The sequence below is a fragment of the Aotus nancymaae genome, unplaced genomic scaffold (genome assembly GCF_030222135.1).
Source record: "Aotus nancymaae isolate 86718 unplaced genomic scaffold, 86718_ANA_hifiasm-v0.15.2.pri h1tg000011l, whole genome shotgun sequence".
Classification (NCBI taxonomy): Eukaryota; Metazoa; Chordata; class Mammalia; order Primates; family Aotidae; genus Aotus; species Aotus nancymaae.
The window spans coordinates 6,130,872-6,158,456 of record NW_026988422.1 but is presented as its reverse complement, the minus strand read 5'-3'; the positions used below and the strand labels follow the sequence as shown (position 1 = coordinate 6,158,456).

Genomic DNA, 27,585 nt, shown 5'->3' with positions numbered 1-27,585 from the left:
GTGAAACCCTTTGCGCAGAAGGCCACGTGGAAGCTGATGTTTTTACTCATCCTGCTGTTTGAAAGCACCGTTATGAAATGGGTTGTACAGTAGTTAACAGTACTATATATATATATATATATATATAATATCTATCATATCTATAAACTGCAAACAAGAGGTAACAGCGGCTTCTAGAAACTGATTTTCTTCAAGGTTTCCTGTGTGGTAGGCACCTGAAATACTGTAGAAAAGTGTCTTGTGTCGTGTACTCGTCTCCCTGCTGCTAACTGGGTTCTGTTTTGTGACCAGGAATGGTACGTGCAGGACAACCCAGTGGCTGGGAGGGAATGCGGCCTCCTGAGTGTCTCTCTCTGTCCGTCCCCTGCTTGTGCTCCTATCTGATCAGGCTAGAGACAACAAAAAAGATATATAGAAAAAAAATCCACAATATATAGATTTCTATAGAATTTCCTTTTTGCCTCTCTCCCACCTTTCCTCTTCAAGGTATTGTGACTATTTTTTGTTACTGATTTTTGTTGCAATAACCTTCTTGTTTCAGTCACAGCAAGAGACAACCCAAACAAACAGAAAACCCCTCTGAAAACAAAAGATCTGACCTGACGTGGGGTGGGGGAGAGGGGGAGGGGAAGGGGGGAAGTGGGAAGAAGCGGGGAGCTTGGTTTTGTTTTTAAATAGGACTGAAGGATAACATTGAAAAATCAGGAGATGATGTCCAGCCCTTTTCACAAGGCAATACCCTCCGATATTTCCGTCTCTGTGGTTTTTGTTTTAAATTCCTTTTTCTCTTCTGGGTGCTGATATTTCTCTCCATCCTCACGTTCTTGATGTTTTATTATGTTTTGTGTTTTTTGTTTGTTTAACTTTGTGTTGCTACCTCAATTTGCCCCTATGTCCCTTACACACACTCAAAATCCTCCTTCAGCAGAGCGAAGAGGTGGTGGATGATTGGCACGCTCCACAACGGGCCCAGCGGTCTCTGCCTCGCAAGCGGCTCACGTTGGAGGCGTCAGTGCAGTGGACAGGGAAACCAAATACCCAACTCCCGATGCATGCTTGGTTCTGCCGAATCTTCTGTCCTTTATGAACAACCCAGCCCTCGGATCGCCAACCACGTGCCAGGCACTGTGCTGGTTTCCATAAGATGGAACCATGGTTTCCATCAGCGCACCGTAAGATGTCCTCTTTCCCATTCATGAAGACAGGGAAATGCTAGTCTTTGCCCTGCTTTATGGAGTTTGACCTCATAGTAAAAGTCCTCACTCCTGCAGCTCCAGCTTATCATTCACAGTGGATGCCAACGGCCTATTCACGCCGGGAAGGCTACCCCAGAAGTAGCGGGCCCCCTGTGTGCAGCTGACATTTCTTTGACATCAAACATCACAGGTTGGACTTGAGAAATCGCGAGATGTCCCTCTTGTCACTAACACCCAAGGCCACCGCATTCTCAAAGAGCCAGAAGAAGGGGCGGTCATCTCCCTCCTTGGTCCGCGCATCATGCAGGAGGCAGTAGAATTCAAAGAAGAGCCTGCCAGTGCCCTCGCAGAGGCCCTTGCGAGCAGAGTTGACGATGGAGAGGTCATTGCAGGGACTGCCCCCGACCACGAGATCAAATGGGCCCCACTCCTGGATACGCTTCTGTGTGACGCTGCGGCCGTCCCCGACGTACATGATCCTTCCTTGGTGCCACACCATGCCCACCGTGATGGAGAACTCGCACACCTCCGACGCAATGTAGCAGTCCACCTGGCTGCCCAAGGCCCTCAGCACCAGGAGCCCTGTAGCAATTCTGTCAAACAAAGACACCGCCCGGATGGGCTCCCTCTTCTCACCTGGGACGGCTGGGTAAAACTCTGGAGGGTCAAATTCCTGGTGGTGGTTATTAGCGAAGAACATCTGGAGCTGGGAGCGCCAGTGGTCTCGCCGCCACAGCAGCCCGTAGGTGCCCTTGTGCCCACACACGTAGCAGTTCCAGGGGTCTTCCTTGACGGCCTCCTGGGCAGCCCCCAGCCCCACCAAGAGGTCCACACACTCCCCGCAAAAGCACCTGTAGCAGTTGCTGTTCCCGAACATGAGCACCTCGTGGCCCCGCAGCAGATGGTGCAGTAAGACTGGTAGCCGTCGTCGTGGTACTGGTATGCACACTCCAGAAAGCAGTTCTTGCAGTTTTGGCACATTCCCCCAACGAAGGGGGGGTGTTCCAAGGTGACGTGGAGGCTCCCACAGGAGATGGAGATGTCCTCGATGTTCCTGCACTTCTGCCGCACCTCGGACACCAGCCGCTCTCTTGTGCGCTCATCCATGATCTCCTTGACCTTGGGCTTCTCCGTTGTGCTTTCCGGGGCTTTCTGGCTGGTGGAGGTGGGGTGTAGGCAGCTGACTCATGTTCCATCCACATGTCCATGTACACTTCTTTGTAGGGATTCTTCTCGTCTTCTGGTGGCTCCAGGCCCTTGTGGCTAAAGCCCTCCAGGGCTATTCAATCATCTGCTTATTCTGCACCTCCATGACATTGGCAGTGTCACTCTCGTCGCTGTTGTGGCATGCCGGGAACAGCTTCCCGGCATGTCTGCTGGCCACCTATAGGACCTCGTAGTGGGAGCCACTTGCTAAGGTCCCCCACAATCTTATATTCGGTGCAATTAGTAAAAAAAAAATTTACTTATCAGAGTCAAACTTGGTTGAAAGCATCCTGCTTTTAGACCTCTTTTGTATCTATGAGACAATGCTATTTTCAATCTCTTCTCTGTGAATACCCATTCCCATCTTCTTTTGATACCAGGACATTCCTCAGAGCTCCTCAGAGTTCTTTTGCTTCATTCTGCAACCTGTTTCTAGGTAATCTTCCCATTCCTAATGGCTTCTAACACTCAAAATAGGCATGTAGCTACCCATTTCAGATCCATTCTAGATTTTACTCTTTCACCAAGGACATGTTCTAGAACTACTCATCGGACATCGCCACTTGGATTTCCAACAGGCAGCAGAAATCCCTAAATCCTGCTCTTTCTTTTGAGGAAACTCTTCTACATCGAGAACATAGTTTTTCCAGTCCTCACAAGACCTACTTACTCTTTTTATAAATTAGTGATGTAATTAATCACTAAGTTTTACGGTTTTACTGCTAATATACTAGTTATAATTTGTGCCTTTCTGTTTCTATCACTAACTTATTTAACTATGCATTGATTTTTAGTTGTAGAAAGTATACAATCTCCTTATATATAATATTGCTCATCCCTACGAAACCTACTTCCACAGTGTAGCTGGGAGTTATTCCCCAAACCAAACAGCTCTGTGTCACAACTCATCTGGGTAAGGCGTCTCTCTGTACAATTCCCAAGCAAAACCCACTTTCACATGGAGAAGTCTTTTTTTTTTTTTTAATATATATTCTGCCCTAGAGAAATTAAAGACTGTGTGCCTTAGAAATAAAGGGGCTGATCAATAAGCAACTTGTAAAGCGGCTGATAGCTTGCATTATAGCTATCCACTGTGTTTGAAATTTCAGTGTGATTATTGTCTTCTATTTAAGTATGTAACTGCTTTTAAGAATACGGCCTCTGGAGGTAGACTATATTACTGTGAATCTTTGAATCTTAGCTTAATCCTTTTATGACTTTGAAGCAGATAATTTAACCTCTGTGTCTCAGTTTCCTCATTTGCAAAAAAAAGTGTGAAAAACCATACCTATTTCGTTTGGGTCATATCAATAATTATATATAATATATTAAAAACTCACCACTTTTAAAATGTCTGGAGCATTGCATGTGCTCAAAAATAATAACTAGCATTTTTTAAGGGTGCTCTTTAAAGGATAGATGCAGTTTATTGTTGTTCTGTTTTGTTTCTCCTAAAAAATCGTTTTCCCTGAATGTCTGCATATGCTTGATGCACTTGTGGGAAATAATCCCTAAACATCTGGTCACTTTTGATATCGTTGAGTTGCCTTTTCAGTACCTTGCCTGACCACTCCAAAATAGGAGTCAGAAATACACTCAGCTAACCTTTTATGATGAAGGGCACATTGGCAGTAAATCTTGACTAGTCTGAGGCAACTAGAATAAGCTCTTTGGCCTGCCACTCCTACTACCATTGCAAGCCAGTGCTACAATGACTCAATTTTCAGAAACCTGAAGTATTTTACCTTTTCTAACCATGTGTGAGTGAACCAGCTTTTTTTTTTTTGAGACAGAGTCTTGCTTTGGTGCCAGGCACCAGGCTGGAGTGCAGGGGCGTGATCTCGGCTTACTGCAACCTCCACTCCCCAGGTTCAAGCAATTCTCCTGCCTCAGCCTCCCGAGTAGCTGGGACTGCAGGCGTGTGCCACCACGCCCAGATAATTTTTGTATTTTTAGTAGAGACGGGGTTTCACCATGTTGGCCAGGATGGTCTTGATCTCTTGACCTCGTGATCTGCCCGCCTAGGCCTCCCAAAGTGCTGGGATTACACTTTGAAAGCGTGAGCCACCGCGCCCGGCCCCCAGCTTTTTAAATACTTAATTGCAAGCAAAATTCTCCACCTCCTTTTTTTTTCTATCAGAATTCACTATAATTTGCCTAAACTAAATTTCAGGAAGAATTAGAATTTATCTCATAGTTTTTATTAACTTCTGTGCATCAGGTAAAGGGCCATGCATATGCAGAATAAGTAGTCACCATTACTCTCCCTGGGTTAGAAAGTGGTAGGGTTATATCAAATTGATATACTTTCTTAAATTTGTATTGGTTTCTGCTGTCTTAGATCAAAGCCCAAATATCTTAGATTGGAATATCATTTGTGATGTATCCTGCCTATAATTTGCAGAATCACATATGTACCCTATGTTCTAGATATAACAAGCATTCACAAATCCTATAATGTATTGTAACAGGATCAGCTGCAAGTTCTTGGCCTCCAGAAGCCAGAGAAAGGGGGGGCCTCGGTGTCATGGTGAATGCTACAGTTCAGATAGAACTCCTGGACCCAAAAGTGTGCCGTAGCAGTTTATTAGGCAGAGTGAGGCTTGGGCTGCTAGAGCTTTTACCCCTGAGTTATTCCCTCCTCATTCTTGTTCTCGTCCAATAAGAGGGGTTCCTTCAGCCTTTCTCTGGATTAATTGATCTTTGAATCCTTTACCTGATTGGTTACTGTTTTAAAACCCTGAGTCACTGAGCCCCCACCTCCAAAGGCCAGAGGTGGGAAAAGTTGCTGTCCCCAAGAAAGCCCCTAAGAGCCAGAGGCTGGAAAACCAAAGTCCTAGCTGGCCAGAGACGGAAGCCTTGTGCTTGGAACCAATACCCCAGCCAAACCCAGGAACTCCCTCTAACACAGTCCCTCAGAATCATGACTTTTCTTAACACACGTCTTGCCTGCTTCTCTTGCTTTCACCATTTTTTCTATCCCCTCCCTCTACCTTATTTACTAAAAACCTACTTATCCTTCAAAACACAGCTTGAAATTTACCTCCTCTGAAAAACTAAGAGTCTGTGTTCCTAGGTAGAGAACGATGCAGAAAGAGATCTCCTAAGCAAAAGTGAGTGCTTCCTTTCTACAGCTTTACCTTTGTATGCACCTCTGTTATAATACAGCTGATGACTTACCTACAAATCTAGCTCCTTTTCTGGATTAGGAGGCACCTTAGGCCAAAGATTTGCTTACTTTACTCTTTAATCCTGTGAACTCCGAATATCTGAGACATATTTCAGTTAATTTAGAAAGTTTATTTTTCCAAGGTTGAGGATGCCGCCTATGACACAGCCTCAGGGGGTCCTAATGACATGTGCCCAAGGTGGTCGGGGCACAGCTTGGTTTATACATTTTAGGGAGACATGAGACACTAATCAATATACATAAGATGTACATTGGTTCTGTCCAGAAAAAAAACTGACAACTTGATTCAGGGAGGGGGCTTCCAGGTCACAGGTAGGTGGGAGATCAGTGGTTGCATTCTTGTGAGTTTCTGATTAGCCTTTCCAAAATAGGCAATCATATGTGCATCTATCTCAGTGAGCAGATGGATGACTTTGAATAGAATGGGAGGCAGGTATGCCCTAAGCAGTTCCTAGCATGACTTTTCCCTTTAGCTTAGTAATTTTGAGGCCCCAAGGTTTATTTTCCATTCACAATCCTCAATGTTATACATGGAGTTGGCAAATTAGGGACTAAGGAAATGATGCTCAATGGATATAAAATCTGTGCCAAGAAATTATTAAGGCTCATAGAGTCATTTCATTTCAGAGCTTTCTGATGCGAATGTGACAAAACTCTCACTTTATAGTGTACTAACTGGTAGGAAGAGTTCTTTATTGTTGTGAGAGGTACTATTATTTAGCATTCTGGTTTCAGTGACACTTTGGAGAAACTTTCTGGGATTTTTAAATTACTTGTCAAGCACTTACTTCAAGTTTAAAATTGGTAAAAGTGTAATAGTGATCAGCTACTTATCTTTTAAGTAGTTTTTAATATCTGACCATAGACTCTACCAAAAAAGGAACATTAGTGTTTAGATGACAAATCACATAAGCTGAAACCAAGAACTTCCTCAGTGAAGTTTATGGCAGCATCACTGATTTATCACTCTGTGTCTAGCGGCACATTAAAAACATACTCAGTGGCTTTAGTCGGGGTGCTACTAAGCAAAGAACAAGGAATTGTAAATGTATTTAAACATAATCAACGTGATTAAAGTAAGTCTATACAGATTTTGCTTTGAATTTTTCTTATATTTAAATATTTGAAAATAATGTTTTTCCTTATTATTGCATTCAGATAATTTGTTCCTACTTGAGTTTTCCATTATTTTTAAAAAAGAAAGACCACAGAAAATTTTAACTATAATAAAGTACTTAGGTTCTAAATCTTTAATTCTAATGTTTGACAAAAACAATTCTATAAACAAATATCCTTCATTGTATATCACAACTTAGAAGTCTACTTAGAAAACGTTCTGTATACATTACTATTTTTTTCCTGAAATGAAACAAATAAGTAGAGTGTTTTCATGATTACAAGTATTCATTGAATTTATAGAATTAAAGAAGCTCCAAATTCATTTTAATCAATATCACTGTACCACAGAACATTTTGGCATTATGAGGTATGATCTGGTTCCCGTGTTGGTTATAGCATATGATGAGAACAACGATTTTGGAATCAAACCAATCTCGATTTAGTATTCTGGCTATACCACAAACTGTGAATTTGATCCCCTTCTAGTTATTTAACCTATCTTGAGTCCGTTATCTCCTCTCATTTCATTTAAAAAGTAAATAATTACTTACTTTTGTTTTGAAAGATTTTAGCCAAAATAAATTGAGATCATGTATAGAAAATAAGTTTATTGTCTAAAACATACTAAATAATAGTTGATCATTAGTTTTTCACTTATATCCATTAAAATACAGTAATTCTTCCTTATCCACAGTTTTAATTTCTAAATTTTTAATTATCCATGGTCAACCATGGTTCAAAAATATTAAATGGCAAATTCCAGAAATAAACAGTTCCTAAGTTTTAAATTTCATACTGTTCTGAGTAGCATAATAAAATCTCACACAATCCTGCTCCATCCTACCTGGGACATTAGTGAAATTGAACCTTGGGAGAGACAGGGCAGTTGAATGCTGCTGAGAACAGTATCAGGTCAAGACACAGGCAAGCCTGGTCCTGTAGTCCCACAGTAGTGGGACTTGGGCTTGGGCTTAGGGAGCATCCCATTTCCTTAGGAACATCACCACCTGCTTCTCCACCATTGCAGAGATTGGCCTGAGAACTTGTTACTAAGGGCTGGTTAGGGACTGACAAGCAAATGGCAATAGGTACAGGTTGACCTGCTGGTCCTTAAGCATTTTAGTTTCCTAACTAACACCTTTTCCTAACTTACACATTAAGTGCTCAGACTAGAGCAGTGTCTGGGTCTGACACACACAGAGTCACAGGATGACAGGATTACCCAGTGAGAAGAAAGTGAATTAGGAGAAAGAGTTAAGCCAGTCTCAGGGATCTGTGAGCTCTCTCTCTTGGGGCATGCACCTCACCCCTCTTAAAATTAAGACAGAAAGAAAGTAAGCTGAGAGGTACAAACAACCAGATATCTAAAGAACTTGAGAGAGAGAAAGAGAGAGAGAAAACAATCCAAACAAACTATAGTAGAAGATACAGATCAAGAATTTTAAAATATAATAATTATCCTCTAAGAGATGAAAGGGCTTCTATTACCAGAAAAATGGCCAATAAGGTATACTGAAAATTAATTTAATCACAAAGTATACCCACAAAAGGCTAAAGAACATTAAAAAAAAAAATCTCTTCCTCCCTCCCCATCATGGTTCAGTTTGCAACACTTTTTTTTTTTTTTTTTTAATTCTAAGAGATGACATCAAAATATGTGCAGGAATTCAAAGATAAGCTACAATGAGAGGGATGTCTTATTTCTAGTACATTAGTCTTTCTGTTTAAAAGGACAGAGGCAAAGGCTTGGGCCCAGGCTAAATGGGGAATCAGGTTTTAAAGCCCCATATAAGGCCAGAATCTCTTGTTACTAAACTTAAAAAAAAAAAAAAAAAAGTCATTCTTTAAAAAGAGGGAGAATAGAGATTCCCATCTTGGTTCTCTGGGTGAGAGAAAAAAAAAAAAAAAAAGACTTTCCCCAGGAATCATAAATATATATCAACCCTTATAAGCAAATGCGACAATGAAGCCCAACAGTTTAATTTAAAAAAGTCCTAGGCTGTTATTACTACCTAGCAAAGCAAATTTTATTTTGATCAAAATACACCAATGAAGTTCAATAGTATGTACTTGTAAGGTACAATTGGAAAACAATTTTATTCACATAGAATCCCATCTTATTCATGCTTGCTTTATGTGGTTAGTTCCTGTCTTGCTCGTGACTGATCTCTACAAGACCTCATAAATTCTTTTTATTTGAAAGGAATCATTTAAATTATTCTATTATTTTAAACACAGAACAGTCTCAACCAAGAAAATAACTGTCCATTTAAGATTTTTAAAAAGCAAAACAAAACAAAACAAAATATGAAAACTTAGAAATCAGAGATCCAGGAAGAAATTTACAAATTATGAATTTCTTTACAAATGTAGAAATTTGTAAAGAAATAATCATGGCGTTTTCTCTCACTGCCCTATCTTTACCCCTGCATCTCACTCTGCCCAAATTTCCTAAAATGAGGAGAATTGGTGAAAAAGGTAGGCCTGGTTGGGGTATTCTCTACATCATTGTCTAACATTTTTATGCTCCTCAATTATTACATTGCTTTGAACTCCAGGATTAAATTGAAAGAAGAGAAGAGAAGGCATGCAGAAAAGCTTTTCCTTGAATTTCAGTAATCTAGCATTGATTTCTTCTAGCAATCAGCAATGTTAATTTTTTTTTCTTATGGGCACATTCTCAGATAGCTGAAACATTTTCCCTTTATTTTAGAATGCCTGACCATCAGTTTTCTTGACGTGGACAAATTTATCACCCTGGAGAGTTGTTCAAAATTCTTTCCTCTGCTGAACTTCAAAAAGTACTTTCCCATTCTCTTGCTTCTGATATTCTTCCATCTCCTGTTGGACTCCTTAGGCATCATTTAATATACCCCAAGACTGGCTTCCAAGTGACCTATAGCTTCTCCACAGGAATCATGAATTTCATACCATATACTGCTGAATAGTAAAAGTACTTCTTAAATTCAACCCTATTTTAATATATTCATCGAACGAAAAGTTCCATACACATAATTCCATCCTGTGTATATTTCAGGAATAAATTGGAGGAGTATATAGAATTCTATAGGAATTTATAGAATTAAAGCAAAAATGTAGAACCAGCAAAAAGGACTTTAAAACTCTTATTATAAATGTATTTAATGGAATATATAGTCTTAGTGAAATAAAGAATCAGAGAAATAAAAACTTATAGCACCAAATGAAAATTCTAGAATGGAAGAGAACAACGATTGAAATAAAAACTTCCATGAAAGGACATAATAGCAGAGTAGAGATGGCAAAAGAAAGAATTTGTGAATTTAAAATAAAGCCATAGAAACGATACAGTTTGATATCAGAGAGAAAAATGTTTCAAGAAAAATATGTGACCTGCTGAATCATGCTAAGAAAATGATGTAGAGAAAAAATAGAAATAAAATCACACATTATAAGCACATTATGGTCAAACTGTTAAAAACTGAAGCCAATGAAAAAAGCCATAAAAGCAGTCAAGAGAAAAATGACACATGCAGGGAAATAATGTACTCACAATTATTTCTTTAGATCCAAGTTTCTATGTGGAATAATTTTTATTTGGACTCACAAATTCCTTTTCATTTTGCTGGTAATTTAGATGTGTTTTTAACAAATTCTTTTAGCTTTCAATTATGTGAAATTGTATTTTTTACATCACTGTTTTTGAAGGTATTTTCACCAGATATTGAATTCAGAGTTAACATTTTTCTCCCCACTCCTTTCATTGTTTAGACAATATCAATATATTGTGTTCTAGTCTGTATTATTTATGATTATAAATTTTATGTTAAAAGTGCAAAGCCCATGAACAAATAGCCTTTAAAAAAATACTTAGAGGACCACTAGTACCTGATTTCAAGACTTATCATAAAGTTACCTTCATCAAGACTGTGTATAAATGGCAAAAAGATAGATGTATAGATCAACAGGATAGAAATAGAATCTCATATTAGTGTTATTTTAACAAATTATTTTGAAACTATAACTGCACCAGATGAATCTGGTTCAAGTTTAATGTAACAAAGTTGTGAGTAGGTTTTCAGTTGCCATGGACCACCAGGTTGAAGGTCACTTGACATGAGCATGTCCAGATGAACCAACTCTGCAACCACAGGGAGAACCTAAGTGTTTGGTCCCAGGAGCAAGGACTGGATTAAGAAGTGCACACTACATGGCTGGATTCAGGATCCAGTCAGATCATGCCTCATGGCATCACCTCATTGTAAGATCCAATCAGATCACATCTCATTAGGTTATGAGTTATTTTATTAACTTATAAATAAACACACACTTTTATATATTTTTATTTTTACCATAATAAAATAGCATATATCTTATTTATGTGATTTTATTAACTTATAAAAACATAATTTATATTTTAAAATAACCTATATGTTATTTTATTAACTTATAAAACCCAACACAAAACCCAGCTCAGGGAAAAAGATTTGAGCTTTTCCTTTTGTCTCCTTGCCAGTTGACTCACAATAAAGCTTTTCTTTTCTCAAAAGCTGATGCTATGATATTGGCCTCTATATATAACAGGCAGAAAGCCCATTGATTGCTCTGTAACAAAACAATTGCATATCCATGGGAGAAAAAAAAATTATAATGTCATTAGCAAAGGCAATTTTTTTACACATAATATAGAAAGCATGAATCATAAAAGAAACAAATAATAATTTCAACTTTATCAAAACTAAAAACTGCTCTTTGAAAGATAACACTAAGAAAATAAAAAGACAAGGTGTACACTGGGGAAAATATTTATAACAAATATATCAGGGAAAGGGCTTATATCTAAAATATATTTCTGACTCTTACAACTCAACCATCCACTGTAAATAAAAAATACTGTGAACAAACACTTCAAGAAAAAGACAAATAACCAATAAACTGAATATTATTATTAAAAAATGCAAATTTAAGTCATGATAATGTAATTTTACATCTACTTGCATGGTTCTAATTAAAAAGTAACTCAATTTCATTGTTACATTGACTAAATTAGGTTTGATAGAAAATAATTTAAACTATGTAACACCATTTATATGAAGATCTAGAACAGGAAAATGTAGTCTATGGTAATACATAATAACCAAATCCATGGGTGTCAGGAGTAGAAAGTATTACAGGGATTAACAGCAACGAACATGAGGGAATATGCTAAGGTAATTCTAATGTTTTCAAATATTTCAAAAAGCGTGGTAATGACACAGGAGCATACATCAACATTAATCAAACTATCCTATTAAAATTGTATGTATCTTATTGTATGTGTATCACACATAATGTATATTTTTTTGTCTATAGAGATATTAATATAGATTATTCAATAAGTCCAAAATTGAGGAAGATGCAAAGAAGTAAATACAGAAAAAGTAAGATAAATAGAAAGATAAAATCATAGAATAGAAATAATAAAAATATATTTGTCATAATAATAAAAATTATGATTTCATTATTGATATGAAAATAATCTCTCTAGTTATGAATAAATGTTATCTTACAGAATTTTTTTAAGTACCACAGTATGCATTTTATTAAAGATCCATCCAAAAAGATAGAAAACTGAAAGATTAAAAATAAATGGTGTCAAAATATATATGTGCAGAGCAAATACTAACATAATGCTAGGGCATCAGAGAAGTTGGTAATGATGAATTTAAACATATCAAGAATATGCAACAATTCAGAACTTATATGTGCCTAATTGTATAGATTCAAAAACCAAGAAAATCAATAAATTTGATTGGAATTATAAGGAAAAATGGATAAAATTAACAATATATTTGGAGAATTTAACATTGTAGTGATGATATATTAAATAGTTAAAACCATCCATAAAGATAGACAAGATTTGAACAACGTATTATCACACCTGAAATAATGAACATCTATAGATCCTTCCATCTAACAATTGAAGAATATTCATTTTCTTCAAGCTCAGAGGCAATATTAATGATAATTTACCATATTCTAAGTCCTAAAAATGTTAACACATTAAAAATTTTATATTATGCAGATAATATTCTATCAGCACAAATTTAATGTAAATAAAATGAATTTAATTTTCTTAATATAATTTTTAAATAAATGATATAAATTGCTTTACAATATATTAAATAATTTGAATCAATTTATATTAAACTAAATATGAAAATTAAAATATAAGTAAAAACCTTTGTTTTAGAAATTTAAAACAATTTCTATATTATTTTTAAATTACAGAAAATATTTTAAAAAATTAAAAAATGTGTCTAATAAATAGCATGTAATATGTTCATGAGTAAAACTGCAAAAGAGCTAAAAGAAATGAAGGTATATATTCATGTTCATGTGGGATATTCTTCATTAATACAGATATTACTTTTCTTAACTGACTTATAATTTAATACTTTCAATAAAATTTGAAGGAAAATTCCAAAATAATTTTTTCTGGTCCTTGACACACTAATTCTAAAGTAACTATAGAAGTAATAGAGGCCATAAAAAGGCCAAAACAGTTTGAAGCAAAATGTTAAGATTAGATGGCCCTAGCTGATATAAACATTATAATGAAGCTAAATTAATAAAGACATGATGATAATGGCACAGGATTATCAGTGGCAAATGTTATATAGCAGATAGTTGGTATTGGGAGGGGATAGCAAATAGAAAAACCAAAAGAGGAAAATTGAATAAAAATGTATTGGCAAGGGCACACAAACATATGAAGACTCAATATATAAAAGCAGTGAGATGGATAGGAAAAGATGATCTGTTCAATATGGTACTGGAGCAATTACCAAGTCATATGGCACAATGACAAAGGATTTCCATTACACACACACTCCACGTGAAAAGCACTTCTTTGTGAGAATTAATGTTATAAAGCATTTAAAAGAAAAACGGTTTTTATTTTGAGGTAGAAAATGATTTCCAGAGAAAAAGTCAACAGAAACGTATACAAAAATAAAATCTTTAGTAAAATGGATCATCCTAAAGTGTGTTTTTTAAAACTATAAATATTTAAGTGAAAAGATAATTTTCTAAATGGGAGATTAAACCTGTTGCATATAACCCAAAATAGGCAAATATAAAACAGGTACAACTTCTTAAAAAATCAGTTTTAAAAAAAACCTTAGCACCATATCACACTTACTCTAAACTTGACCACTTAATTGGAAGTAAATCACTCCTCAGCAAATGCAAAAGAACAAAAATCATAACAAACAATCTCTCAGACCACAATGCAATCAAATTAGAACTGAAGATTAAGAAACTCACTCAAAACTGCACAACTACATGGAAACTGAACAACTGCTCCTGAATGACTACTGGATAAACAATGAAATGAAGGCAGAAATAAAGATGTTCTTCGAAACCAACAAGAACGAAGACACAATGTACTAGAATCTCTGGGACACATTTAAAGCAGTGTCTAGAGGAAAATTTATAGCAATAAATGCCCACAGGAGAAGCAAGGAAAGATCTAAAATCAACACCCTATCATCAAAACTGAAGGAGCTAGAGGAGCAAGATGAAAAAATCTCAAAAGCTAGCAGAAGACAAGAAACAACTAAGATCAGAGCAGAACTGAAGGAGATAGAGAGACAAAAATCCTTCAAAAAATCAATAAATCCAGGAGCTGGATTTTAGAAAAGATCAACAAAATAGATAGAATGCTAGCCAGACTAATAAAAAAGAAAAGAGAGAAGAATCAAATAGATGCAATAAAAATTGATAAAGGGACTATCACCACCGATTCCACAGAAATACAAACTACCATCAGAGACTATTACAAACACCCATATACACATAAACCAGTAAATTCTGTAAAACTTTGCTGTCCGATAGAGTAGCCGCTAGTCACTTGGGACTATTGAGCACTTAAAATGAGGCTAGTCTGAATTTACATGTACTGTTAATATAAAATTGACACCAGAACTTGAAAATGTTGAATCAGAAAAACAAAAGAAAAAGTTAAGATATGTCATATGATTTTTTATAATGAACACTTGTTGAAATGATAACATTTTTGGATAAAGAGTGTTAAATAAAATACATATTTAAATTAATTTACTTTGTTTTTATTTTTTAAAAATTATGGCTACTAAAATGTTTTAAAATACTTTTGTGGCTTGCATTATATTTCTAATAGATGGCATTACTCTAAGAGATTAGAATCTAACAACAGAGAGAAAAATGTCTCTGTAGATTGGATAATTGTATTTCTCATCCTTACTATGTTCTAAAAGTAGGTAGCAAAGGATTCTAAGTTATAATATTTAAGCACTTATGCAAACTTCTTGAGCAGTATCAAGTTCTTTAGCACTTTGTCATCTCTTTTGTTTGCTGTGTCTTATTTTCATGAATCAATTACCTCAGAAAAAGTTAAATCAATTTATTTTACTTTATCTTGGAAAACAAATAATTTCATTACTTTGCTCTTGTACATGCAGAATCAGACCCTGAAGGAATTTCACTATGATTGTTGTTATGAAAGTTGTTTAAAAAACTGTTTTTTTTAAAACAGTGAACTTATAAGTGATTTTTATGCATTGATGGTGGTGTCTTTAAATTCAAAGCCCAAGGTAACCTATTTCTTCCATCCTTTCTAGTGTTTATTTAGCATAAGAAAAAATGAACAGATTCTAAGGGTTAACATCCTTGTTTTCTTTGGAAATAGTGTGGCTGGTAATCAGTGCTGAGAGACTCATTGACATGTTCTGCTATACAACTAAGTGTTGGCTGGGGAAGGATGCTGATTATTTAACACCAGTGTTTGACAGAAAGCTTGTGTTTACAGTGTGAAAAGGTGCAAGCATCTAGAAAAATGCATGCTGAGATGTTACAAAGTGTCTTTAGGGAAGGATCTCTGCCAGAGCAGCTTCTAACTGTTGGAATTGGCTTTCATGTGAACACAATCTATTGGGGTCTGCTGGCGTCTCCATCACATGCTGTCACATGGCGAGGCATAAATGAAGCCTGCAGTTGGAACTGCATAGGCTAATGTAACTCTGTTGTGCCAGGAAGCATGGGACAACTATTGCTGTTTGTCATTGCCTTAGAATAAAGCAAAGGCTGACTTCAGTTAAAAAATGGGGACAGGGATTGCTTTAGGAAGAAATCTGTAATGTTAATTCATTTTATAATCAAGCCCCAACTTATTTATGCATGGTTAATTTCTCTCTCCAGTAGATTATGACCTTCATGAAGGAAGAGATTTTTGTCTGTTTTCTTTAGTTTTAACTCCAGTTGTAGAATAAGGCCTAGCGTTATAATAGGTTCTCCATAAGTATCCGTTACATCCAAACTGTCTACCATTGTTCTGGAACCTGCTTTCCCTTCCTTGTGTATATTTCTTCATGTATCAGCTTTTTGGAACTGGCTTCCCAAATGGTACCTATATGGCCTTCTACGATTTTCCTTGATGTCTAATAATTAAAAATCAATTAACTATTTGTATCGTCAGTTTTTCTTAGAGCCACTCTAAGCCTTCTTTGATGTTTGATTTAATTTCAAAATAACCAGTTGTCTGATCCATCTGTTTACCATTACCATGGTGAAATTCCTGTGTACACTAGAAAACTAGGCGCCATATGTCTCACCGTATGTTGACTATAGAGGAGGATTATTTAAAATGAGCCAATTCTGCATTTAATAGAAGATTAGTTTTTGTTTTTTCGTCTTCAAGATAATAATACTCTGAATTTCTAATGCGTAAGTTTTAATTTGTATTATAAGGGGCAGGCCTACTATTTGGGAGGATTACTAAAAAAGAAAGTTATGTAAGTTTTGTGGGTTTACTTTTGCATTGCTGTGGCCACTGGAGGAGTAATTAAGCAGGGAGATAGGGAAGCATTGCTCCAGGAAACCTATTTATGAGTCTGGTAATTCTGTATTTTATAGTGTGCAAGGAGTGATTTCAGTAAAATATATGAAACAGAATTGATGTTTTCTAAAGTCAGAATGCCTTTTAAGAATGAAATTTTAAGTAGATACTTTGCGATATTTCCTTTATACCCTATAGGCTAATGGGTTTTTTGAAGTACTTTCATGTATCTTGTAAGAAATTTTATCGAAATTAATTTAGCAAACAATTTCTATCCCAACCATGTAGCAGGAACCATGACATATTTGTTCAAAGAGTAATAGGTCATAAGATCCCTGTCCTGAAATATCTTATTCTGAAGTAGGAAAGGCTAAAGCACACGTGCAACATAGACCTACAGACAAAGCAGTAGAGGAAATGCTGACCTCCTGATATGGTTTGGCTGTGGCCCCAGCCAAAATCTCCTCTTGAATTGTAATCCCCACGTGTCAGGGGTGGGACCAGGTGGAGGTAATTGGGTCATGTCAGCAGGTTCCCCACGCTGTTCTTGTGATAAGGAGCGAGTTCTCATGAATTCTGATGGTTCTCTAAGTGTCTGGCATTTCCCTGCTTGCCCTCACTCTGTCCTGCCACCCTGTGAAGAAGATGCCTCCTTCTCCTTTGCTACCAGGACTGTAAGTTTCCTGAGACCTGCCTAACAATGTGAAACAGTGAGTCAACTAAAATTTTTTTTTTAATAAATTACCCAGTCCTGGATATTTCTTCACAGCTGTGTGAGAATAGCCTAATATGCTTCCTGTAGGAACAAATGGCCATGGAAACACAGAAGAGGACGCACCTTCATCAGGTGTGCTTTACAGACATGGCAATCTTTAAATTGAGCATTGAAACATAGATGGTTTTACTTCCTTGGGTAACCTGGAGGTTGGGGGTGAGGTTACTGGCACAGAACATATAACATAAGCAGAACAAATGAAAAAAAAGATGTGATGAGTCTAGCCACATCCTTAGTCTAGCCATGACTAGTGTATAAATCCAGAAGGCATATTCCAATTGTAGTCTATGTAAAGGAATGGGCCTTGCGTAGCTCCAAAGGATGCCATTCACATCACCTACCGTATGAATGTACATACTGGAGGTGGAAACACAGTGGCATAGGGTTCAGCCAGCTTTAAGTAGTCTAGTCATTTGGAATTACTTGAAGAAAAGTTGTGGGAAGTGAGTCCATACAAACCTACAGTCAGAAATTTACAAGATTTAGAGCTAGGGATAAGTAATTTACAAGCAAAGGAGGAAATTAGATCATTAAAATAAAATATGGATAACTATGCTTTCCTTTGACATTTGTAATTCAAAAGCTAAAATTGAAATTTGAGAGTACTTTTATTGTTTGTTCACGATCTATTCACCATTGAGCACTAATAAATATCTTAGCACTTAACACAAATAGAACTGCAAATACCTGTAACTGTATTTGTAGGACTATCTGATCATGTAGTATGACTATGGGCTATTATAAAAGTGAAAATTTAAGATTCTGTGTGAAAACACCAGAAAAAATAGAGTACAAGCAAAAAGATACATGACTTTTTTTGAGTACTGTGATGTGAATTAAGAGATATAACAATATCACCTAAGACAAGGTAGGCAGTTTTGATTCATTAGTTCAAATACTTCTGTTTGTATCCAAGCACTTCTTTTCCTCCTCCCTCCATGCCTGTTTTCACTGAATTGGATATTCCTTAGCTTCCTTCTAATAACAGGATAAGTGACATTCATCTCTTCAAGGGAAAATAGCAATTTTTAAAGTAGCAAATACAATCCTGTTCAAAGTGGAAATCTGAGGTGTTACTTACATAGTCACAGGCAGACTCTAAGTATGTAACAGCTGTCTGGTTGCTTCTCAAATTGGTTGTGTTTTTGAAGCACTGCTTGAATATTGGTCTGCCCTTGCCTCACATGAATCATTCTCCTAATGGACTATCAAGTACTTGGATAAATCCATCAGTAATGCAGACCCTGGCTCCTGTACTTTCCTGAAATGCCTTCAAACCAATTTGGTAAATTACACCCGATGTGAGAGTTAGATGGTATGTCAGGAAAGATCAAGCTTTTTGGTAAAATGTCATTTCTTTGAAAGACTTGTATTCCCTCTTTAGAGACAGTCTTTTGAAAGGGGAAGTGTACCATTATTACATATTTTATCAGTTCACAGAAACGTATAGCATTCAAAAAGTTAAAGAACACATATAAGAACTGGATAAAAATATTATTGACCTGTAAGTTTCTTAAGCATTATATTTTTCTTGTATAATATTAATCTGACATAAACAGGTGAGTGTATACACAGCTATAGTAAAAGTAGGAAGAACAATAGTGTATCTTTTGGAGTATTAGCTTGTATTTTCTGAACATTATTAAAATAAGTATTATTCTTCTGTAGCTTTGCATTTATGCTATGGAGTATCTGTACTAAACTTAATATCAAAAGCAAAATATGTTTGTGCTTATTAGAGATTCCACAGCTTTTTACTTGCTAAAAGGACACTCTCTAAGGACTATTTATTAATCTTGAGATACTACTTTCAAATACTTTGAAATATTTGCAAGGTGGTGCATGTTTCTTATTATAAAAACAATATATATTTAGGGAAAGAAAAGTTGGGGAATGCAGAGAAAAGGTAATACATTTAATATTCAACTTATAAAGGATTTTAATAATAAGTATAATAAGTATTCTTAAAAATCAGAATTTGAAGAATAACCTGAATTTCTTTATTAAATCTGGTAGTAAGAAATTAAATGAAATGTGAAAAGCAATAATTGCCAAAATGCTCTATCTCCTCAGCTCCTCTATTAGGAGCCTACCGCCTTTAGGAGCATCTTCGCCTATTGTTGAAGATGAAAGCAGTAACTTTGGGGATCATTTTTTAACATTTTTGACAGAATATTTTAAAATAGCCAGATATAGCATCAATTGTCTTCTTTAAGCCCTCAACTAGAGAAATATCCTCATATCCAAGATAGCTTCATCTACAATTTCTTACTATACACCTCAGATTTGGGTCTGAAGCCCTCATCTGAATGGAGAGGACAGTTAGTCAGGGGGTTTAATTTGAAATAGCTTTTCATAGTTTGTGGGAAAGGTCGGTGTGATAGCCATAGTATGAACAACTAGAAGAAAACAGCAAGCAACTGTATGATCACTGTCTGACCCACTATCCTAAAGGTACACCTTGAGACACTTAAGGAAGTTTTTACTCCTGTTTTACAAACCTTATCCAATTTAGTCATTTACAAACATGTGGAGGCAGCTAACATCAACAATCAATTTAACTAAGTTAGATATAGATTTAACTAAGTTAGATTTAATTAAGTTGGAACAATCATAACCAAGTTAGAAAGCCAACTTGATAAGCTTCTCAGGTGGCATCTCATTCTTACTGCTCCACTCTAAGTATGCTGACAATGCTGAGTACTCATTCAATAACTTGTAAAAATAATCAATTATGCAAAAATTATCACTGAGACCATATGGTCATTAAATATAATGTTTTAAAGCCATTTTTTTATGGATTGCTAAGACGTTATAATGAGTTAAGCACACAGATGCTGGAGTCAAGAATGTTAGTTCTTAAACTATAATTGTCTCATAAAAGCCTTGCGACCTTAAGCAAGTTACTGAACATCTCATTGCTGGGCATTTTATTTTCTTCATCTGTTCAAGGAGGTAGATAATGGTAATTATCTCATAATGTTGTCATAATTTCATGAGTCAACATGTGTTTTATTAAATTAAAAATCAAGACACAAAATAGTATGTGGAGTAGTATGTTTTTATTAGTCCAAATATGATGTACATGTATGCTGGTATATGTACATTTTTTCTATAATGATATACTGAAATTTTCTAACACCTATAGAGAATGGTCCTGAGAAAATGGTTTGAATGGTGAGATAAAATTTATGTTTGTTTTTAGGCCTTTATATACAGATATATTTTTAATTATATGCTGTATTAGTTTATTTTAATACTTCTATGAAGTATTACCAGGGCTGAGTAATTTATAAAGAAAAAGAGGTTAAAAGGACTCACAGTCCCACATAGCTGGGGAGACCTCACAATCATGGTAGAAGGCAAAGGAGAAGCAAAGGCAAGAGAGTGTGTGCAGGGGAACTGCCCTTTATAAAACCATCAGATCTTGTGAGATTTATTCACTATCACAAGAATAGCACAGGAAAAAACCATCCTCATGATTCAATTACCTCCCACTGGGTCCCTCCCATGACATGTGGAGATTATGCAAGTCACAATTCAAGATGAGATTTTGGTGGGGACACAGCCAAACCATATAATTCGGCCCCTGGCCCCTCCACAATCTCATGTCCTTACATTTCAAAACCAATCATGCCTTCCCAACAGCCCCCGAAAGTCTTAACTCATTTTAGCATTAACTCAAAATTCCACAGTCCAATGTCTCATGTAAAGTCAAAAGCAAGTTAGTTAATTCCTAGATACAATGGGTTAGCTACTTCCTAGATACAGTCATTGGGTAAATACACCCATTCCAAATGGGAGAAATTGCCCAAAACAAAGGGGCTGCAGGCCCCATGCAAGTCTGAAATCCAGTAGGGCAGTCAAATCTTAAAGCTCCAAATGATCTCCCTTTGACCCCATGTCTCACATCCAGGGTACAATGATGCAAAAGGTGGGTTCCCATGGTCTGAGACAGCTCTGCTCCTGTGGCTTTGTAGGGTATAGCTCCCCTGCTGGCTCCTTTCACAGCTGGTGTGGAGTGTCTGTGGTTTTTCCAGGTGCATGGCTTTTTCCAGGTTCATATTTCCCATTTCCCAATTGTCTTGGCAATTTACATTTGGATCCTTTTTACTTATGCAAATTTCTGCAGTGGGCTTGAATTTTTCTTCTCAGAAAATGGGATTTTCTTTTCTATCACATTGTCAACCTGCATATTTTCCAAACTTTTATCCTCTGCATTCTTTTTAAACATAAGTTCTAATTACAAACCATATCTTTGTGAATGAATAAAACTGAATTCTTTTAAGAGCACCCAAGTCCCCTCTCGTATGCTTTACTGCTTAGAAATTTCTTCCACCAGATGCCCTAAATCATTTCTCTCATGTTCAAAGTTCTACAGATTTCTAGTGAAGGGACAAAATGGTACCAGTCTCTGCCAAAACATAGCAAGAATCACCATTGTTCCAGTTCCCAACAAGTTCTTCATCTCCATCTGAGACCACATCAGCCTGAACTCTTTTGTCCAAACCACTATCATCATTTTGATCAAAGCCATTCCACAAGTCTCTAGGAAGCTCCAAAGTTTCCTACATGTTTCTATCTTCCTTTGAGACCTCCAAACTTTCTCGACCTCTGCCTGTTATCCAGTTCTAAAGTTGTGGCCGTATTTTTAGGTGTCTTTACAGCAGAGCCCCACTACCCAGTACCAATTTACTTTGTTAGTCCGTTCTTACACTGCTAATAAAGACATTCCCAAGACTGTGTCATTTATAAAGAGAAAGAGATTTAATAAATTAAAAGTTACACATGGCTGGGGAGGCCTCACAATCATGGTGGAAGGCAAAGGAGGAGCAAAGGCATGTCTTAGATGGAGACAGACAAGAGAAGAATGAGCAAAAGTGCCTTATAAAACCATCGGATCCTATGAGACTTATCCATGATCACAAAAAACAGCAAGGGAGAAACCTGGTGTTGCCATGATTCAATTACCTCTCACCAGGTCCCTCCCAGGACACATGGGAATTATGGGAGCTCCAATTCAAGACAAGATTTGGGTGGGTACACAGCCAAATAATATATGCTTTTTAATTTTTATATAATTAAGTGCATTTAGAATAATAAATAGCTTTATAAGTTTCCTATTTACACAAGACTCAGGTTGAGACATGTACTATCCCAAAGTTCTGGGTGTGTTATATTTCTGGAAATAATGAAATATACCTATTTTTGCCCCTTTATTTGTTTATATTTAAGAATAAAAAACTCTATAATTTCTTTTTGTCCATTGATTAAAAGACATGGAGTCCAAAATTATAAATTAAATTGTCCTATGGAGACAAGTATTAGACATAAACCTAAAACAGTGGTTTTCTTAGGATGCAATAATTTGAGTGAAAATTAAAACTTGGAGAAAACAACATAAATATATTGTACAGAATAAAAATAAACATTTCCATAAGGAAAAGTAAAAATAAATAAAGGCTGTAGTTGTCACGTAATAAAGTGATTGAGTTACCCAGAGATTAGGTTGTGTGGTTACTCAGAAGTTATTTCACATTCATTGCATCCTTGATGTATGTACAATGATAATATGCTTGCAGCTGGCCTAAGCAATGGACACAACAAAACCAAATTATGCCTGTTCTAATAGAGTTATTGTATTAGTCAGGGCTCTCCAGAGAAACAGAAACAGTTGTGTGTGTGTGTGTGTGTGTGTGTGTGTGTGTGTGTGTGTGTATTTAACACAAAAAGAGAAAGAAAAACAGAGAGAAGGAAAGAGATTTTAATTAATTTACTTGTGCAGTTGGGTATTAGCCTGTCCTAAACCTGCTGGGCAGGTCAGCAGACTGAAGATGCAGAGAGGAGTTAAAGTTGAAGTCTTAAGTCTGAAGGCAGTCTGGAGGCAGAATCTCTTCTTTCTTGGGAGACCTCAGTCTTTTTTTCTTAAGGTCTTTAACTGAATAAATGATTCCACCCACCTTATGAGTGGTCATCCGCTTTACTGAAGGTCTATTGATTGAAATGTTAATCATATTTCAAAAATACCTTCACAGCAACATTAGACTGCGGTTTCACCAAACATCTGAGCACCATAGACAAGGCAACATAAGATATAATGTTAACCATCACAGGTGTAATAAAGACCAATGCTAGATTTCTCTTTGAGATTACTTAAATATGTTTATTTTAGAAGGAAATTATGACATTTATGTGTTTATGTATTAAAAAACAAAAAGAGAATCAACCCTTATTGAACAGGTATTTCACTTTGACCAATATGTCACCAAATCCTGCCCTCCCTTCAAGCTCCCCAGCCCTTGGTAACCATCATCCTAATCTGTACTTCTTGAGATCGTGGAACATTTGTCTTTCTGTGAGTGGCTTATTTTACTTAGTGTAATGTTCTTCAGTTTTATCTATGTTGTCACAAAAGATATCCTTTTATGGCTAAGTAGTATTCCATTATGTGTATATAGCACATTCTCTGTATCCATTCATTCATTGATGAATTAATTCCATATCTTGGCTATTGTGAATAATGCTGCAATAAATTGTTTATAATTAATAATACATTGTATTCTTGAAAAATATTAAGAGAGTAGATATAAAGTGTTCTCACACACAAAAAAAAAACTTTTAAAAAACCCAGGATAATTATGTGATGTAATACAGGTATTGATTAACTAGATATAGCTATTCTATTAATACAATGTATATATGCTTCAAAATATCATGCCATACACATTAAATACATCTTATTCTTCCTGTTAATTTAAAAATAAATATATACAAGATATCTGCCCCAAAAGACAGAACTTCTGGTTACTAGATTTACATTTTATTGGAGCAGTGTATTTTATACGCTCATCCTACAATCACATATTCAAGGCTTTCTAGGAAATAATTAGAAGCTACAGTACTTGTGTTGTCTGTAAGAATGGTGTTAATTCAAAACATATGATTATTATTTTACAGAATGTCATATAGATAATTAAAAATTAATGAGCAGGAATATTTAAGAAAAGTATTTAAAGCAGTTTCCATGTGTTTATCCAGTTTCCTCTCCTGTTTCGTATCATCCTTTCCAACTGTGGACTCAAATTTTGTCCTCCAACTGAGCCATCTGGTGACATAAACTTTCTTACCCAGCCTCCTTTGTCAAAACTTGCCTTTATAGACTTCGTTTATACCAAAAGACCAATTACAGAAAAAATGTTTAGAGGGTTGTATCCCCTTATGGCAGGAGAGACCAGGGTCTTGAGCTAAAAGAAAGACTGTAAATTAGTTCTCTCATTGTGGAAGACAGTGTGGCAATTCTATGAGGTCTAGAACCAGAAACACCATTTGACCCAGCAATCCCATTACTAGGTATATACCCAAAGGATTATAAATCATTATGCTATAAAGACACATGAACACATATGTTTATTACAGTACTGTTCACAACAGCAAAGACTTGGAACCAACACAAATGCCCATCGATGACAAACTGGAAAAGGAAAATGTGGCACATATACACCATGCAGCCATAAAAAAGAATGACTTAATGTGCTTTGCAGTGACATGGATGAAGCTGGAAACCATCATTCTCAGGGAACTAATGCAGGAACACAAAACCAAACACTGCATATTCTCAGTCATAAGTGGGAGCTGAACAATGAGAACGCAAGGACACAAGGAGGAGAACACTATACACCAGGGCCTGTTACAGGGTGGGGGACAAGGGGAGGGATAGCATTAGGAGAAATACCTAATGTAGATGACGGGTTGATGGGTGCAGCAAACCACCATGGCACGTGTATACCAATGTAACAAACCTGCACTTTCTGAACATGTACCCCAGAACACAAAGTATTTTAAAAAACAAAATGAAACAAAACAAAACAGACAAAACCAACCAAACAAAAATCTCTATATATATACTTAATAAGTATATATATAGTATTGAGAAATTAGTAAGGATGATTGGGTACTTACTATATTAAGGATAAGTACTTCCTATATATGTCTCTCTCTCTATAGTACTGAATTATATATATACTTACTACATATATCTGTGTATGTGTGTGTATATATATGTATACTTACTATATAGCTATATATATCTTTATAGAGAGAGTACTCAATTATGCTAATTAAAATTTCTTCTTTAACTTTCTCCTTTACCAAGGATAATTTACTTCTGTATTGTGAAACACCTATTTTCCTAAATGTATTATGTGATACTATACTTATTAAAACATATTAATTTTTAATTTTGCAACAATTTTAGATTTACAGAATCATAAAACTAGTATGAGAGTTCTCACCTGCTCTACATTACACTTTGCCTATTGTTGATGTTTCATAAAATCATAGTGAGTTTATCAAAACTAAGAACTATTAACCAAACTAATTCTTAATTTATGATGAATTATTTTTAACTTAACACATGCCTAATAATATTTCATTGACTGTATCACTACTGTAAATTTGATGATGTTCCTTTCTGGATTTTATTGAAATTTTTTAAAGAACGTTGGATTCTGTTCTGATACATAGATAAGTAGTTCGTGGCTTAGTTTGACCCATTTAAAACTCGCATTAAGCTTTGTTTGGAAAGATTCAGCATAGACTTTCTCTTTGGGATTAATTTAATCCCAAGTACTAAAGCATGACACTAGACAGAAGACACCAGGTAGAAGACTCAGTCTGTTCTTTATATTGCAATATCTTTCTACGATGTTCAGTAGGATCACGTTATTAACGATTTTTGTGGGTCTTAGTGGTGGTCAACGTATTGCTTCCGAGTAGGCTTTTTTTTTTTTTTTTTTTTTTTTTTTTTTACCTCTGGGAGTCTTCTCTAATACATGCACATATCAGTATTCAACCAAAGACTTCAGGGCATCTCTCTTAAGTTCTTCACTGTGCAGTTTGTTCTCCTGTATTATGCCCCCAAAATTCTTTTTTTTTTTTTTTTTTTTTTGACAGAGTCTCGCTCTGCCACCTAGGCTGGAATGCAGCGGCGTGATTTTGGTTCACTGCAACTTCCGCCTCCTGGGTTCCAGTGATTCTCCTGCCTCAGCCACCCAAGTAGCTGGGATTATAGGAGTGTGCCACCATGCCCATATGCCCCTAAAATTCTAGCTACCTTGAACTTCCTGAACTCTCATCTGTATGCTCAACTTATTAAGGCTATCAGAATTTCAACCGGAAACTCTATAACTAACAAGCTGGGGCATTGTAAAACTCAGTATATTCATTTCTCTTCTCGCAAATTATAGCCTTGTGGTGTTTGTTGTCCAATGTCAAAAAATGATTGATTTATACATTTTATCTGGTTTTAAAATTGTCAGATGTTTTCATTGTTTTTGGTGGAGAGCAATCAGGAACCAATCTTTCGTATGAACTTCTGAAGATGGAGAAATGGCTCTATGTGCCAGAAGAGTTAATAGTTTCCCATGTCATGAATAAACATTAATTCATTAAATGTAAAATTTGAAATTTACTTTTTTAAACTTTTAAGTTCAAATTATATATCTGATTATACTATGTTTAGGTATAGTAAAATAGAAAAAACTATCTTTACTATTTTACAGTAATACTAAATGAACTTTTGTTGTACAAACTAAACTCATTTTATAGAGAATTAATCCCATGTATTTACTTAGTTCATCAAATATGCATAAACATTTTTATGCATTTAAACTTTAATATATCAATTTTTGTAATAAGTTGAAGTGCTAAACAGGAATAACCTGCAAGTCTAACAAGAAAAACATCCAAAGTCTTAAATAGCTCAGGTAATATTATGAATTAAATAAATACATATTATCAATAAAGATCTTTTCATTATCCCAGTGGTATGTACAAATGTCAACATATAAACGTTTAACTGAAATAATCACAAATTCAAGTCCAATATTTGTATATTATAATTCTAATTAAAATATATTTGATTACTTAAGAGATCAATTCTTATTTATTTATTATAATAATAAAAATGGGATCTCAGTATGTTGCCCAAGCTGGTCTTGAACTCTTGATCTCAAATGATCTTCCCAACTTAGTTTCCCAAAATGCTGGTGTTGTAGGCATAAGCCCCATTGCCCGGCCCTTATAGGACTATTCTCAATTATAAAAAATCTGTGAATATACCGTCATTGGTCTTCTGCATATAGTTAACTTTATTTTTTATATTCAATTTTAAAATGTGGTGGGGTTTGAAAAGATAATTTCACATTATTGACATTATTTATTGAAGGTTGGAGACAGTATATTTCTACTTGGGATGCTTCCTTTA

The 27,585-nt window shown here is 35.7% G+C and overlaps 1 pseudogene; it reads right to left on the bottom strand.

Annotated features, from left to right (window-relative positions):
- Window positions 1–898: 898 nt before the first annotated feature.
- LOC105734410 (DNA (cytosine-5)-methyltransferase 3A-like) lies at window positions 899–21,394 on the bottom strand (annotated as a pseudogene).
- Window positions 21,395–27,585: the final 6,191 nt, after the last annotated feature.